We start from the raw sequence: 18,835 nt of genomic DNA, 5'->3' as shown, positions 1-18,835 counted from the left end.
CCAGCCTCCCTTACGCTCTGCCTCCTCGAGCTGAGTTTGACTGGTGGCAAGAACTAACAGAATACCAGAGGGTAGAAGTAATGAGCTATGTTCCTCTACAGCCTGCCTGGCAATCTTACAATACCATTCCCTACAACTGCCCTTTAGTCCTGGGCATAGTAACAGCTCCCCACTGTTGACAGCCCTTGGGTAATTCCCCACCCCTTAAAAATGCCTTTAATCTGATCCCACCTCTATTTCATCAAATTCTCTCAATTTAAACTCTTCATATACCATATGCTTCTCACCCAGACCCTCTCTGACTGACTGATAAATTAGGACCCGCCATTAAGTGTTTTCAAATGTCTTTCAACATCTCTGTATGATCAAAATATTTTGTCCTTTGTGACATTTACACATTCATTCATTAAGAAGAAAAACTGAGTGCCTACTTCCTGCTAATTATTGTGGTAGGCACTGAGATTAGTACAGAAGAAAAGAAAACAAGAAGGATGAGCTTTCTGCCCTAACATTCTTTGAAGAAACAGATACCCAAATAAAAATAGTTAAATATTACAATAGTGGTTAGAAAAGAACAAGTGTTTTACTAAGTAACAAAAGAGATCTATTTAGTAAGGATGGTCAGAGAGTATTTCTCCCAAAAGGTGACACTGGAGAAAGAGCTGAAGAAGAATCTTCTGGGAAGGGATGATGGCAAGTGCAAAGGCCCTGAGGCATAAAAGAACTTGGTGTGGCTGAAGAACTAGCAGGACTGCTACCAGCAAGGGGGCAGAGGGTGTGGTAGAAAACATGCAGAAACAGGTAGGCAGGGGCTAGATCAGTGCCGTCCAACAGAACTGCAGAGTAAGCCACATTTTTGTAGATTTCCTTTTTCTGGTATCTGTCTTTAAAATGGTAAAATCAGTGAAAATTCATTTTAATGTAGTTTACTTAACCCAATATATCTAAAATACTATCTTTTCAACATCTGAATAATATAAAAAATTAACAAGATATTTTACATATTTCTTGTTCTTAGTTTTTGAGAGGTAGTGTGCATTTTACATTTAAGCACATCTCAAGTGGGACTGGCCACCTTCCAAGGGCTTAACCGTCCCATGTGGCTGGTGGCCACCACAGAGCTACCTCAGGCCCATCCGTCCTTGGTGACAGGGAAGGTTGAGGAGGAGGGGCAGAGCACATGAGATTCATTTCGACTGCTATCAGCATCATGCCTGGCACACAGCAGGTGCTCAGAGAATGCTTGCTGGGCACAGTGACGGAAGAACTACAGAGGACATGGCAGGTTCCATAAGTAGAGATGCATCACCGAGATCACTCAAGTACCTGCTTTAGGAAACTGGGTCTATTCTGTGTCCTCAGCCAGGAGAGGAAACTGGGGTCTGCTTGCTGGGTATCCTCTGGTGGGGGCCATTCAGCGCCCTCTCCTGTGCCTGGGGCACTTGGCACAGCTACTTTCTTCATTCAGAAAGATCGCTTTACACCATATGCTAGAGAGTGGGAGAGAGGGAGCCCATTAGCATTCATTGTACACAGCTTTTCATTTGGAAAAGCACCTCGAATGTGCCGATCCACATTGCTTTGCTTCATTTTTCAACATTCATGAGTGTAATTGCATTTATTTTTCTCGTCGAGACTGCAAAACAAGTGATAATTTACTGTATTACAACCCATATTGGCTGGGTTTACAGCCACAACAGTTCTAATCCGCCCTCAGATGGGCTGGCTGAGTAAGTAGGGGGTGGTCTTCCTAGCTGAGAACACTACACGTGTTTGCGACAGGAAGCCTGGTCCCAGCCAGTCAAGGGCACAGTGACCGTGGCGACAAGTAACCCAGAGGACTACACGGAGTTCTCTAGGTATGTTTACCTCCACTATCTTGACGGCAGCGTGTATTCCCATGTGACACACAGAAAGACTGAGATTCCGAGAGAGGTCCTCAGTCATCCCCGGGGACGGGCTGGCCAAGAGCAGAGCCAGGCCTCCGACACGCACAGGTGGGCTAGGAACCCTGGCGACACGCAGCAGGGCCTACGCTCTGGCAAGGCCTGAGGTCCTACAGAAAGAAGTAAGCACAATCTTGAAATCGTGTAAATCCAAAGTGCTTGCCATTGCTGGGACTCCCAAGGAGCTCTAACTCCCTGAGTCTACGTTGCAGATGCTGACTTTCGGGATTCACACCCCCCACTGAAGGGCCCCGTTCACGTCCAAGTGCAGCTAGCTCTGTCTGCAACTATCTACATGTGAGAGTGGGAAAGCACATTCTGGCCTTGCATGTGGGAATCACCCTCCACAGTATTTACTCCCCCTTGAAGAGAGAAGTAAAACCCACAGGGGCACTGACTTTAAGGCACAATTGCTTATGAATTAATGATTAATTTTATAAGTGATCAAGAGGACCCCGCCCTAAGAGTTTCCAGATTTGTTAAACTCATTTCCTAAATACGATGAAGGCAGTAGACATATCAGGTGACAAGGTGACAAGACCCTCAGCTCCTCTTCTATCCCCTGATGATAACAAACAAGCCAGAGAGAGAAAAGCCAAGAGCTGGGTTTGCCTAAAGAATCTGAGTGGGGCAGGGTAAGCAATGTAAAACCTCAGGTCTGAGTCACAGGTGACTTCTTCCATAGGGTGAGGCATCTTCTGGGTTTGAGCCCCACCTCTCCAGTTCTCTCCGAGGTGGGGAAGATGGACTAGGGGGTCACCACAGGGTCTGAAGGCTCAGGGGCCGAGGGGGTTCAGAAAAGTCCCTCCAGCCACCTGGCCAAGGTGCTCCCGTCTCCAGGGGATGCCTCCCCTCCTCTTGGTTCCTGTCCCTTCCCTACGGTCAAGACCCCTTCCCAAGCAGGGTCTGGCCCTCCTGACATTGTATGGACAGTCCCACCCCAAGCCAGGGCTCAACAAGGGTCCCACATGAGCCCTGGACAAAAGGCCTCCAACAGCTGCTCTTGGTATAAATGGGCTCAGGTCTGCAAAGGTGGCCAGCTGGGAGGGACCAGTGTCACAGCCATACTGTCTAGTCTCTCTCACACACAAACACAGACACACCATTCAGAACTGATAAGGCCTCAGAGTTTCCCTTCAGTATAGACGAGTTAACACTGCACCCCCACAGTGAGCCTCAGCTGAGCAGGACAAGGAGGAGGCGCAAGCGGATGTCAGAGAGGACCTACCACGCGCCCATGCACCAAGCATTTTGTCCCATGTTCTCACATTATCTCATTTAATCTCCACATCCTCCAATCGCATTACCTTTATGCAGTAGGTTAAAGAAAACCCTGAGGCAGAGAGAAACTAAATAGCTTTGTTCCAGGTCCTCCACGCATGTCCTTCTGGGCTATAGCGTCCACGAACTCTGTATGTGTATATGCTTCCAGCAGCCTTTCCAAAAGTCAGCTACACAGAGAACCAAGGACAGAGGTTATAGAAGTTTCCTTTCAATTGCAGGAAAGCAGTCTTTCCATCCAAGCAAACAACCTTTCTGTTATCATTTTCCATTTTGCACAATCTAAAAATGTAACATAAAGTCTTAAAATCAGGATTATAAAGCCGACAAGGTTCATGCACATTGTAGCATGTGACAGTCTTTCCTTTTTTAAGGCTGAGTATTATTCCATTGTGTGTATAGACCAAATTGTCTTTATTCCATTCATCTGTTGATGGGACATTTGGCTGCTTCCACTCCTTCACTATCATGAATGCTGCCACAAGGAACATGGGAGGGCATCCCTCTCTTGGAGATCCTGCTTTGGGTAAAATTGCTAGATCATATAGTGATCTTTAATTTTTTGATGAAACTTCATACAGTCTTCCATAGCGACTCCATCATTTTACATCCCCACCAACAAAGCACAAGAGTTCTGACTTTCTGGAATCTTCCCAGTGTCTATTATTTTCTCTTTATTATCCCGTTGTTACTACTACTACCATCCTACTGTATGCCGGGCAATAGCTCAGTTAGTTTGACTTGCATTTCCCTAATGATTAGTGACGTTGAACATCTTTTCATATGCTTCTTGGCTATTTTATAACTTCTTTGCAGAAACGTCTACTCAAGTCCTCTGCCCATTTTTTTAAAAAGATTTTATTTATTTATTTGACAGACAGAGATCACAAGCAGGCAGAGGTAGGCAGGGAGTGGGGGAGAGCAGGCTCACCGCTGAGCAGAGAGCCCAATGTGGGGCTCGATCTCAGGACCCTGGGATCATGACCCGAGCCGAAGGCAGAGGCTTTAACCCACCGAGCCACCCAGGAGCTCTTTTGCCCATTTTTTTAACCCAGTTATTTGGGTGTTTTGCTGTTGAGTTTTAAGAGCTCTTTATACAGTCAGGATATTAACCCTTTCACAGGTGCATGATTTGCAAATATTTTTCTCCCTTTCCACAGGTTGCCTTTTCACTCTATTTCCTTTGATTTGCAGTTTTGAAGTTGGATGTAGTCCCACTTGTCTATTTTTGTTTTGTCTCTGCTTTTGTTGTCTTATCTAAAAAATCACTGTCAAATCCATCATGAAGCTTTTCTCTTGTTTTCTCCTAGGACTTTCATAGTTTCAGTCTTAGGTTGAGGTCTTTAATCCATTTTGAGTTTATTTTTGTGGATGGTATGGTATAAGAGTCCAACTGCGCCCTTCCCTCTAGTTTTCCCAATACAACCTGCTGAAGAGACCATTCTTTCCGCACTGTGTGGTCCTGGCACCCTTGTTCAAAGTCACTTAACCCTATATGGGTTTCCAAAGGTTTAAGCCTCTAACACCCTACGTTAAATACCTTCCTGATTCAAATACCTAGGGCGGTTTCTGCGTTCTTACTTAAACCCCAAATGACAGATTCCTCATGCCAGTACATGATAACAGCTATAGCTGAGAAGGTTTCTAGAAGCTCTAAATCTTATTTTGAACATAGGAACTCTCAGGACTCTTAACAAAGAACACAGGCTTTTTGTTCATCCGTAGTTTTTTTAATTGCTTCACTAGTGACAAGTAATGCTTTGAGAATTCTGAGAAAATATACCCTGGCTTTCTTGATGAGGAACACAACGCTTGGGAGAGGACGCATTTTTAAGACACTGGCAGGTTCTAGCAAAGTTTAAAAACCAGCTTGCTACAGTAAAGGTTGCTTTCCGAAACTGAAGCGGCATGTATCAGCACAGAGCATAGCGGCAACACTGTACGGACTGGTGGTGACGCAGGAGGAGGGCAAGTCTTTTCTTAGAGAATGGGGAAATTTCTCTAAAGTGACCAAATGTCTCACTGATTAGCAACTGCAGGAAAATAAAATCTGAAGATGTACACAAGATCTTAAGGGTTGGGGTAGATCACTGCAGCTCTGAGAATGGAGGAAGGTTGACAGAGAGGTTTATCTTCCTGTGCCCATCTGTGCACACTCATGAAGACAAATTCCCCTGTCAAGCTGATTCCTTCCAGCTACCATGACTGACAGAAAGACAGACAGACAGATAAGGGGATAAGACCAAAGGATTTTTTACAGACATTGTATTTTATAAATGTGTCACTTAATTTCTCCCTTTAAAAATGTATCCTTTTTGGGGTATCTGAGTGGCTCAGTCAGTTAAGTGCCTGCCTTCAGCTCAGGTCATGATCCCAGAGTCCTGGGATCGAGCCCCAAGTCGGGCTCCTGCTCAGTGGAAAGCCTGCTTCTCCCTCCGCCTGTTCCTCTCCCTGCTCACGCTCACTCTTTCTCTCACTCTCGCTCTCAAATAAATAAATAAAATCTTTAAAAAATGTATCCTTTCCTTCTTGAATCAAAAATTACAAATCAAAGACCACTAGAGTCAGAAGAAATTAACTCCTGATTTTATGTATAAGGTAAATAAGACCTGGTAGGGATGATGCTTGGTCCATGGCCATAGAGCATGTTCATGGCAGAGCAAGGACCAAAATCCAGGATTCCTTACTTATTACTTATTTCACAGAAAAAGATGCAGAGAAGCACAGAGAAAAGGAGCTGACCTGCCAAGTCCCAGATTAGTGGCAGAGCTGGGACAGGCACTAAGGATTGTCTCCCTCCCCACCAAGTAAGGAGGGCCAGGCTAACCGAACAGCCTGGTAGAAGACAGAGTGCCTACCCCAGCCCCACCATATTCCCACGGCTCCCACGGGAGCACAAAGAAACCACAGGAAGAGCAGCACTGGAGGGGCCTCAGGGATGTTCCAACCTCCTCCTCACCAGGGAAACTGAGGTTCAAAGGGTCAAGTGAACACAGTCCCATGTCCATGTGTCAAAAGGTGGCAAGCCTGAGAGCATCACTGTGAGACACTAAACTGGGCTTGATTTCATTCCAGTCCCCTCTCTGCCACTTAGTACCTCTGTGACTAGGAGCAACTTACTTAATCTCTTTGTGCCTCAGTTTTCCCATGAGCAAAATAGGGAGCACAATGGTACTACAAAGGTCTGTTGTTAACCATTCAGGAGTAAAGACATTTAAAGTGCCTGGCATATAGTAAGTGCTCAATAAATGCTAGCTATTAGTATGAAAGAGACATTCCTAACTGGTACAACGAACACAATAAAAATCTGATAATCTAGGATGGTGCTAGACAATGAAACATAATGTGAGCCACACAGGTTAATTTCAAATTTTCTAGTAGCCACATTTTAAAAGGTTAAAAAAGGATAGGTGATTAAATCTTAATGATTTTACCTAAGATATAATCTTAGTTATAGCTAAAATATATCTAAGATATAATCTAAGATATAAAGAAGTATAATCTATATATAATGATATAGATCTAAAATATAATCTAAGATATAATATATCTAACATATAATCTACGACATCTAAGATATAATCATTTTGACAGACAACCAATATATAAAGCATTAATTGATGCTTGACATTCTTTTTTTTCATACGAAGTCTTCAAAAATCCGGTGTGCATTTTACACATATAGAAGTAGCCACATGTAAAGCGCCCAATAGCCACATGTGTCCAGTGGCCACCATGCTGGACACGACTGGTCTGGGACATTCCCAAATGGGACTACAATGGGTTCTTGGGATTTTCCAGATTATTGGACCCTATTTTATGGAGTCACACAAGAGCCATAATATTTGCACTGAATTGAATAAACTATATTTCTGCTAAACCATACTTTTCTTATCAAACCTCTCATAATATGTAAGTATAATCCAAATTACTGTAGTATTCAAAGCATAAAGAAGATCCTTTTCCTAAGGACAAGACAATCCATATACTCAACAAGGTGTTCGCTTGGAGGAGCCCAACCCCAGAACAGCAGCTAAACCAGATGAACAGTCCATGGAAACCTCACCCTCTCCACTGAGCTGGCAACACTAGGATTGTGGGGATTCTGGGCAGTATCTTCCTCTTGGCCTGTTGGTCTCAGGAGGGGCTGAAGTAGACGCAGCAAAACACTGAGAGTCATGGTGCAAGTCACCTCTGCTGTCCAGATTGAGGTCTGTGACTAATTATCCAGAACAATCCACAGGCTTACTCTGTCTGCATTGAGGTGGCCACTGATGGTTTACTCCATTCAACAAACTCATAGGATGGTCAATCCCCAATGCCCAAAAGTAGGACATTTCCCTTATTTCCCAGGGAGAAGACCCCACAAAAAGTTTTCAGGCTTTTTTATTTTTTAATACATGAAATATTCAGCACGTAGATGAATTAGTCAGATGTCTACTTAAGATGCCTAGGATATGATGTAAGGACACATACTTAAAATCATGTCGTAAAATGGTATATTGTGTTATAAACAGAGAGCGGTTCAGAGCACAGACTCTGGAGAAAGAGTGCCTGGGTTCAGATCTCAGCTCCTCCATTTACAACTAACTTTTGGGTGAGTTACTCCACATTCTAAGCCTCTGTTTCCTCATGTGTAAAATAGGGATAGTTAATAGTACCACTCTGTACAAGTATTAAACTGGTAAAAAAAAAAAAAATGTAACAATCACTAGTAGAACTAGAACTAGTAGAACTAGAACACCACCCAGTAAGTGGTGCACATGTGTTCAGTCACCAAATAGTGGTTTATGACCCATTCCCACATATTATCCCTTGAATTTGTCACCTGCATCACCGGAATCTGGGTTTGTCCTCGGAACAAGCACTTCTTAGACTGAACGACACCTATATACATCACCTTTACCTCTAATTATAACATTTAGATGTATTACATTTTTTATAGTCCAGAAAATATAGTTCAGGTATTTTGTTTATAGATACAAGTTAACAATGTTTTGGAATTTTTTTTTTATTTTAGTATAGTTAACATACCATGTTATAATGGTTTCAGGTGTACAATATAGTGATCCAACAATTCTATATATTTCTATCATGATAAGCATATTCTAATCTCCTTTATTTCATCCATTCTCCCACCTTCTTGCCCCCAGCAACTGCCAGTTTCTTCTGTTTTTAAGAATCTGGTTTTTTGTTTGTGTTTTTCTTTGTTCATTTTTGTTGTTATTGTTGTTTAATTCCACATGAGTGAAATCATATATTTGTCTTTCTGTGACTTATTCAGTTAGCACAACATCCTCAAGTGCCACCCATGTTGTTACAAATGGCAAGACTTCCTTCTTTTTATGGCTAAGTAATAATTCAATGTGAGTGTGTGTGTGTGTATGTGTGTGTGTACACACTTTCCTTATCCATTCACGTACTGATGGACACTTGAGTTGCTTCCATATCTTGTCTATTGTAAATACTGCTACAGTAAGGAGGTTCATGTATCTTTTTGAATTAGTGCTTTTGTTTTCTTTGAGTAAATATCCAGTAGTGGCATTACTGGATCATGTAATTCTATTTTTAACTTTCTGAGGCTCCATACTCTTTTCCACAATGGCTGCACCGATTTGCATTCCCACCAACAGTGCCCAAAGGTTCCTATTTTTCTCCACATCCTTGCCAACACATAATTTCTTGTGGTTTTGATTTTAGCCATTCTGACCGAGGTAAAGAAGTTTCTCACTGTGGCTTGAATTTGTATTTCCCAGATGATTAGTGAGTTTGAGCATTTTCTCATGTGTCTATTGGTCAGCTGTAGGTCATCTGTGGAAGAATGTCTATTCATGTTCTCTGCCCACTTTTTAATTAAATTATTTGGCTTTTCTGGTGTTGAGGTATAAGTTCTTTATGTATTTTGGCTATTAACCCCTTATCAGATAGGATCATTTGCAAATATCTTCTCCCATTCGGTAGGTTGTCTTTATGTTTTGTTGACTTTTGAATTGAGGTTGGATATCACAGAAAGCTGGATATCAAGGCAAGCATCCATGTGGCTATTAGAACAGGACTATTTTCCCAGTTACTAACCCATGTATATTTTCATCATCAAAAAGATCCCTTCTGCTGCTTTTCCAAGACATCCTTATCACTTGTTCTCATGTGCTCATATCCTCCAGAATAATACACTAAGCATGTCTTCAATTTTCTTGTCTTTTTTCCCCCTACCAATTCGGTTATCACTGTAAACATCCCAAACTCGCCCTGATTGGGGTCACTATGGGTTAATGTAGTTTCCCTAATTAATTTTATGGTTCAAATACACAAAAGACCATCCCATAATATAAAAATGCCCTATAAGAACTTTTCCAAGAGCTGGCTGAAGACAAAGATCTTGTCTTTTATTTGGACATGTGGGTACATTTTGGCTTTTCCTTTTCTTCTCCCACTGCCATTTCCTGGATGTTAAATAAACATGGTGCCTCTCTCTGGTGAAAGACCATGCAGCCCTGGCAGGTGAACGCTAGATCCAAGTGGGTGCTATGAAGGTAATGACACAGCTGTTGGGAACCACAGCCTGATTCATCACTGGCATTCCCAGGAGGCACTAGAGTGAGGTGGTCCAGAGTACGGACTACAGGCACAGACTGCCTGCAGGCAAATCCTGGCTCCACCACAGGCTAACTATGACCTTGGGCAAGTCACAGAAGCTTTTTGTGACACCAGCTCCCCAATCTGTAACATACAGATCCTAGTATTTGCATCAGAGCACTCTTAGTGGATTAAGGAATACATTTAAGGTACTTAGGATAGTACCTGCCACATCAGAAGCACCACATAAATACTGCTTCCCTCCTATCATCATCACTAATACCACATCCATATACTCTCCCTCCCTCCCTCCCCTCCCCTCCTCCTCTTCCTCCTCTTTCTCGATACACATCGACCTGTTAATCGTGATATTTGAAGGAATGGAGATGGTGACAGAGAGAGTTAACGTATATGGATAGGCTCAGCATTTCTTTAAAAATGAATATATAATATTTATCATTAAATAGGGAAGAAAAAATGTATTAACAGTGGCTAAATGGGAACTTAAGAGCTCACAGCTTTAAGCCAATCAATAATAATATCAGAAGTGATTAAGGATGGTTAAAGGCCTCCACTTCCCGATCATTGCAATGTAAGCGCTGCATTAAAGAAACAGTAGGGCGGTTTGGGGACATATCATACTCCCCATACAATGAGGAGCCTCTTACATGTGCCACAAGCAGATTTGCACACTCCTGGGTCTGTGCCAGGCCCCAGAGTGAAGGAAGGGATAATCCCCAAGATCCTTTCATTTGCCCCAAGGATCAACTCTAGAGCAAAAGAGGCTCGACAAGCCAGGCCCTGGGACCAAACGGCCCATCAGGTTGGCAGCCTCCTCAGGCTGAGAGGCAGCACTTGAGATGGGAAAGCTGCAGATGCTCCAAGCACCGTGAACATGCCAGAGAAAGCAGCAGCCCATCCAGGGCTCTCCCAAAACTTCCCTGACAGCCACTTGCTCTCGACTTTCCCAATGCTTACCCTTAATGATAATTTAGTATGTAAATGGATCACTTTCCCTGTGTCAAGCCCCATGCAGAACACAGAGAAGGCAGCACTGAGAAGCAGCCCAGGCCCTCAAGTAGCTCACAGCTTCAGGGAGGAATCATAGATGTAAAAACTCAGCCACAGGAGGACAGAGAAGAGGCTATTCCATGTGGGTAGAATCAGGGAGGCCCTCCTAGAGGAGGTGAAATCTGTTTAGCATTTGTTGTTGTTGTTGTTTTTATTTTTATTAACATAAATTGTATCATTTGCCCCAGGGGTACAGGTCTGTGAATCGTCAGGCTTACACATTTCACAGCACTCACCATGTTCAGCATTTTGATGTAAGAGGAAGGAAGAGAGGAAAACGCCTTTCTAGCCAAAGGCATGATGGTGTGACCTGCAAGGTTTGGGGCTGAAAACAAGAAAAGTCAACTAGGACAATCTTTCCCAAAATGGAATGTTCTAGAAGAAGACTGGGAGGCTCATCATGAATAGGAAGCTAGAGATAGCCTTGAAAAATAAGCAAAAATTAAGGGAGTTCTAGGGAACCAAGAAGAAGGCAGTGTGCCAACCTCATTCAGTATCTCTTGTGGCTCAGACACCACACCTATCACTGGACACCCCACGGCACAGGCCTCTGGCCTGTTCTCCCTAGAAGGAAAGTCCTGGGCAGGAATGGGCAACAGGTTGTATCCAGACTGCATGTCCAACCACATCCAGGCTGCCAGGGGTAGTAAATTCCTGGCACCTTCACCTTCCAGCAAGTTCCACATTCCACACCATAGTGGGAGATTCTCAAAATCAGGGAGAACTGGAGGCTGGACTCCCAAAACAAGAACACAAAGGCCTCCCTCACATGATTATATAGAAGGAGAAAGGGAAGCAGAGAGGGCAGAAGGGGAGGCTGAGGCTGGAGACAGATGCCAGGGTCCGATCACGAGAAAGTTCAATTATTAGTAAGAACAATTCAAATATTTGCGGGGCAAACATCCACTGCCCCACCTCCCAGGAGAACAGAAGCTAGCTGAGCAGCAGACTACGAAGCAGCTCATTACCCGGCGAAGAAGCACTGGGAGCCCAATCTGCTCTTACAGCCCATGTCCACCTTGACCTGTCAGCACCTGGACGGCTCTCTGGCTGATTACTATTTTGAGCATCATTCCTGCTAATCCTCAGAATGTCTCCAACCAGTACCTGAAGGGCTGGAACACAGCGCACTCAAGGGGACCGTGACCATCTCCTGACTTGTGTTGATGGCTTCAGAACGCACCACAGAGATTCCCTACATGAATTCATAGTTAAGTATCCAGGATTCCATGTTTGACACACGGATGATATTCTTCTCTCAGATGTCAAAAGTAATACACAATCACTCTGTGTGTGGTACACCAGGGACTACAGAAATCCATACATATGAAGGCAAATGGGAGCACTTCTGCGCGAGAGGAGCACGGAGATGTATGTATGAGAACATTCGCTGCAACGTGATTCAGAAGTGGGTAACTCTGCAAAGAACTTAAATATGCAACACTATAGTGTACTTGAATAAATCAAGAAACATCACTATAATGGAAAACTATGAAACCTTTAGAAAGTATGCTTTTTAGGAATATTTAAGGACATGGGGAAAGGCTTAAAAATAGCAGGAAGGAGAAAAATACAGATTTATGTAAGTGTGTGTGCCTATATGGCTTTTACTTTGTGCCTCATCGCTACCTCTACTGTGATCATTCTTTACAACGAATATACACTATTTTCGCAATCACGGATCACGACTTTAAACAGAAACAATTCGAAAAGCTGTTTAGTCGGGGACACTGCCACGTATACAACATATGTTTACCCTGGATTTGAAGCCTCACTCCTCTTTCATACAGAACTTGCCTGAGGTTGGACCAATCGCTTTATCATTCTGGGGCTTAGTTTTCTCCAAAGAAAGAGGAGACAGGATCCCTGAACTCACAGGTTGGGGGCACATGAAGGATTTTCCTATACATTTCATCTAATTGAATTCTTGGTTAGAATCAACACAGAGAAGAATGTCCGTTCTCTTCAAGGGAAGGAAAGGTTCCAACCCTTCAGCACTCTGCTGTGAGTCCTACTGTAGACAAGGTAATGGGATCAGGATACGGGTATGTGACGGCTCCAGGAACAGTGTCCTAGGGCTGCCATAACAAATTGCCACGAACTGGGCAGCTTAAGACAACAGAAACGTATCCTCTCAGAGAGACAGGGGTCGACGAGTCTGAAATCAAGGGGCTGGCAGGGACCTGTTCTCTCTGAAGGCTCCAGGGAATGAGGCTTCTAGTGTCTGCCGGTAGTCTGTGCCATTCCGTGGTCTATAGATGCATGGCTCCAATCTCTGCTTCTGCCTTCACGGGGCCACCTCCCCCGTGCGTCTGTGTCTCTCTCCCGCCACCAGGCCTACTGTGTGAGGGCCGCCCAGGACCAGTGGCATAAAGGGAAACGGGCACCACAACTTGGAGACCGCACCCACCTCTGCGGCAGGCCAACTGGCTGCAGTACACCCATCTGTGCGAATGCTTCTGTATGTTTTCTCTGATGTTTCTTAACATCTGCCCCTTCCAGTCAGGCAACTAACGAGGATCTTGGCATGTCTCTGCTCTAGAAATCTGTGCAAAATGCAGAGAAGGAGGAGCCTGAAGTCAAGGGCTCCTTCTTTCCTCTCTTGTTTGAACGCTTGCACATACTCAAGAAATGAGGCGTTTGACAAGGGTCAGGCCAACAAAGTCGTGCCTTTGGGGTTTCCAAAGTGAGGAGAGACTCTTCCACAGTGAGGAGGGTGAGGGATGGGTCCCGCTGGTCCCATACTGCTCTGTGGCACCAGCTCTTGAAAGGATGCTGGGTGATGCCCCTGGGCACACACAAGAGATCCAAGCCTGGAGAGCAGCCCGAGAATTACTAGACCCAAAGGGACCATGGGAATGCGACAGTGGGCTTCTAAGAGGAAACCACAACAGCCTGGCCTGTTAAAGTCCCCAGGACATCTGCAAACCCCTACGGAAGGGGGACATATAAGTTGATACAAAGGCAGCATTTCTAGGACATGTGGGTTTTCAGCCTGAGAGTCAGCCTTACCTCATACCGACACCCAAACAGCCTATGAGCAGAAGAAACTGAGGGACGCGTCCCAAGCCCCATTGCCTCTGGCTCCAGCCCTTTCGAAAGGACATTTACACTCCTGAATCTCCCTCCAGCTCCCAAGGAGCCCCCCACCCCGATTGGGCCTCGGGCTGTCTCCCGGGGTGGACACATGGACACTATCCCAAGGCTGGGGAAGACAGAGCTAGAAACCAGAGGCACCTGCAGGAAGTGCCAGGGACCAGACCTAGGTTTCCAGGGAGGCTCTGTGGGTGCAGCAACCCCTACGCCTCTGGGGTAGCCCCAATGAAGATGAGGTCAGGACCAAACCAGCTTTGAGGCCTGGAATGCCAGGCCAAGGGCTCTGCCCATGGAAAGGGATGAGGAAAAGACTCTGAGAGTGACTGTGTGCAGCACTGAATTAACTATCTACCCTCAGATAGAGGAGGTGTGCAAGTCCTCGGGGCAGTAAGTACCCTGGGTACTGAAAAGCCTCTCTGGTCCCTCAGGGGACCCGTGCAGACCACCTGCTGGGTGGCACACCAGGGTAAAACAGCATCTGGAGTCAGGTGAACTTGAAGGAAGGGGCAAGTTCTCTAAGGAGAACTTAGACTTACAGTTCCAGAGACTGTAAGAACCAGAACCGAACACCAGGCAACCAGGACCGATGAAACCCTACTATGTGCAGACACTTCGCACTCACATAGGCATCATTCTGTTTAACTCTCCTACTGGTTCCCATGCTAAAGAAGAGGAAGCTGAGGCAGTGGGGTTAAGGGCTCAGAGTCACTGATCTATAGCACAGGAATGGAGTAAGCTGGTCTGGAAACACATTTATGTCAAGAAATTTGAAAGCCAAGAATAGGATACTATGGGAAGAACAAGGAGGGACTCTTTCTTTACACAGACTGGCAAGGGACCATCCCCCTGTGGAGTCATTTGAGCTGAGGCCTGAAGAAACCGGCCAAGTGGAGAGTGAAGAAGGCCATTCCAGTGAAAGGGAACAGCATGTGCAAATGTCCTGAGGTAGGAAAGGATGCGGCGATTGTTCAGTCTCCAAGGAACCGACAGGAGCCAGTGTGTCTGGGGGCATTCGGAGAAGAAAAAGGGCTTGGAGAGGACACTAGATCACGCAGGCTGTAGCAAGGAGTTCAGATTTCGACCCATGTGCCAGGAGAAGCCAGCAGAGGGCCTAAGTGCCAAAATGACACTGTGTGATCCATCCATACCCCAGCACGGTCTGTCACACGGAAGGGGATCAGTCAAAGGTTGTGGAACATCTGAATAAACAGACTCGAACCAGACTTCCAAAGGATGGAAACTGCTGGTTTTACAGAAGGAAAGTAAGATTTCAGTTTTTGCCCAGGAGAAGAACAAACAATTTTGCCTAATCCAAATTCACTTTCATGCCTCTCTGCTTAAGAAGCACACAGAGCCGTGGAAATCCACTGGCGCATCATGACAGAATAATTTCAGTGATCATTATCAAATGCCTTTATTTAGAAAAGCTCAGAAGATTGTATTAGCCCAATCCAATATTTATGAAATGACACTGTGCCATAATGAGGGCTGAGAAAATCAAGATTAGAAGCAAGAGTCACTCCTTTGAGAAGAGAGATTGGCACGGTGGGAAAAGCAATGTCCCTCAGCTTTTCAGACCCTTGGTTTCCCAATCTGTAAAATGGAAAGATTATAGGAAAGATGAAAAATTCATCTTGAATGATGAAAGATGAAAATTTCATCAGGTAATAGAGGGCCCAAAGGCATTTCCAGAAGTTTATCATTCATTTCTCCATTTAAGAAACACTTGAGAGTGAAATAAGTCAGAGAAAGACAAATACCATATGATTTCAGTTACACATGGAGTCGAAAAAACAAATGAAGAGACAGAAAGCAGAATCACACCCTTAAGTCCAGAGAATAAACCGATGGTTGCCAGAGAGAAGGAAAATAGGGGCATGCACAAAATGGGTGAAGCGGGGTGAGAAATACGGAATTCCAGTTATGGAATGAGACTGGCTCACGAGGATGAAAGGCACAGCATGCGGAGTATTAATGGTGTTATAACAGCAGTGTATGGAGACAGGTGAGCATAGCATAACATACAGACTTGTTCAGTCACTACGTAGCACACCCACAATTAATGTAAGATTGTATGTCAACTGTACCTCAATTCAAAAAAGAAATAATAAGGAACAGAGAACAAACAAAATCTTTGAATTAAAAAAAGCAAAATGCACTTGATAAAGGCTATTTGGCTACCCGTCCACGCATCCATCCAAAGAAATGTTATTTTGTTCATAACAGGTAGGATGCACTGTATTAAGCACTAAGATAAAGCTATGGACAAGACTGTCATGGTCCCCAGGCACAAAGAATGTCTCATCTGGGGGTAAAACATGCACGGAACGAACAACATCCACTGTGACGTGCATTGTTGTGACACGCTTGTTGAGAAAAAGCGTCGGACGCAATGGGAGTATTAGCAGAAAGAACGGACCCAAGCTGAAGTATCTCAGAAATGCTATCGTAAGAAAACCGTGATGATGCTGAGACACAAAGGGGTAGAACAAGAGAATGAGGTGGAGTAGAAGGTTCTATGGAGAGTAGTCTTTCCTGACAAGAACGTGGCAAAGCAAGCGCACAGGGAGTGGGAGATGGGAATCGGGAGCTCAGTGCTGGAGCTGTTGAGTTTGGAGAGCCTACAAGACCCTACAGGTGGGCTAAGGAGAGGCAGGAAAAAATTATGTGTGCATGCAAAACACATACACATACCAGAAGATCTGGAGGTATCCCACCAACCACAAAGATGGCCAGGCAAAACGGAGCATGCGGTACATTTCAGCAGAGTGTTCTGGCCTCTGTGGGTCCCTAACAGAATGAGCAATTCTATCATCTAAACCAAGACACTTCTGAGAATAAAGTCAGCCGTGTTAAAAATGATGATAGGGCAACAGGCATACGGGTTGTCCTGTGGTCACCTTACGAAGGGGCACGTGTAGTGGTTGGTGACTCTGCTCATGGCCAAGCAAGATCCTACCAGATCTGCAAAGCTCAATTCTGTACCGTCACACTGATTTACTTCACCTGGGGCTGGTATCTATACTCATGAAAAATTTACACAATTTACACCCTTAAGTCAAACTATACAGAACCATCCTGCTTTGGAGCCAAACTCACAGTCACTGAGGCCACGCAGGCCACACCCTTACCTGCACATCCCTGGGCATCTTCTCTGTCTCCAGCTTAGTGGCCTCCTGTTAGACCCCTCTCCCCAGAGCATGGCAAGAAGACGCGGCAGCCAGACAGTGCGGGTGTAGGTCTAGAGTTCATACAAGAGGTCTGATGGCAAATGAAGGCATGGAACGGGGGGAGGCCAGCCAGAGTGTGATGGTTACTCTTGTATGTCAACTTCCCTGGGCTACAAAATGCCCAAATTGCTGGTAGAACATTATTTCTGGGAGTGTCTAGGAGGGATTTCCAGAATAGATTAGTATTTGAATCGGCAAACTGAATAAGGCAGATGGCCCTCCCCAACTCGGGAGGCATCATCCACTCCCTTGTGGGCCCAAACAGAACAAAAAGGGGAAGGTAGGGGGAATTCGTTCTCTCTACTTGAGCTAAGGGCACCCATCCCCTCCTGCCCTCAAACATCAGTGCTCCTGATTCTTGGGATTTCGAACTCCTATCAGGTATATACCATCAGCCCTGGATTCTCAGGCCTTCAGACTTGGACCAAATTACACCACCGGTTTTCCTGGTTCTCCAACTCACAGACCACAAGGCATGGCACGGCTCAGAGTCTGAGCCAATGCCCGTACTAAATCTCCTCTTAAGTGCATCTCTCTCTCTATGTCCTGTTCATTCTGTTTCTCTGCAGAACTTAATACACATGCAAATAGTATAGAACAAGTCTGAGATCTCCCATATTTAGCGGCCAAAGTGAGGAAGAGTGCCAGAAGGTCTTGGGGAAAAAACAAGACAAACATGTGGGTTAGAGGGAGCCCTTGGGCAGGGAGGAACCACAGACATGATGGTGCTTCTCCAATAACCTGGCATCTTTACCACTGACCCTGGGATCACACATTCAAAGAGATGACCCTCATGTTCCCAGAGTGGCAACACTTCCCAGCTCAGGTCCCTAGGTAAGCCTTTCCAAGAGTCCACTCACCCAAGCCTAACCCACCCCAAATGTATTCTGAGCGTTCCTCTCCCAGCATATCTCCCCTAGAATACATCAGCTGTCACTCTCATACGCCTGCCACAAGCAGCTATCCATCAGGAAAGTACATTAGCCCTTTAGCTCCACTGGTCAAGGATAAGCTGGGCATTCGGGATGTCAGAACATTAACTTTGTGAGCAATATTCTGACTGTGCCTGTTTCCCTAGATATATACAAGCTATGTGTCTGTGTCCTGGAAGAAAAGGAATGACCTCATTCTTCAGAATTTCTCTCCCACAAAATCCAACTACTCTTAGGTTCCCAAGCAAAACCCAGGGACGCCCTAACTTGTACCTAAATCTTAGGATCTTGAACTAAAAGAAATGCTAAAGGTTACTGAATCCCTGCGACATGTGATTCCTACCCCCTACCTTAAGAATTCACTCAGCCTTAGTTTGAATACCCCTGGGGATGAGAAACTTACTACCAATGAAACAGTCTATCGCCCTCTCAGACAGCCCGATCCCTAAGAAAGTCTGTCCCCACAAGTCATCCCAAAAGTGAGTCATCTTCAACACAGCCTCCAACCCCGTGGGTCACATACCTGTGGGCACCGCTGGGTCCAGCATTGGTTTCTCCCATGTGTTAATCTGCTCCCACGTAAATCCATTGGTCCCCAGGGCCACGCTATAACCACAATTGCTGTAGTGCTCATCGAAGGAACAGCCGCCTACAGACAAAAGAGATATGGGTAAATACATCCTTGTGTCTGAGACTTGGTTCG

The sequence above is a fragment of the Enhydra lutris genome, unplaced genomic scaffold, assembly GCF_002288905.1.
Source record: "Enhydra lutris kenyoni isolate GAN:26980312 unplaced genomic scaffold, ASM228890v2 scaffoldscaffold6, whole genome shotgun sequence".
Classification (NCBI taxonomy): Eukaryota; Metazoa; Chordata; class Mammalia; order Carnivora; family Mustelidae; genus Enhydra; species Enhydra lutris.
This window is presented reverse-complemented; position numbering follows the sequence as displayed.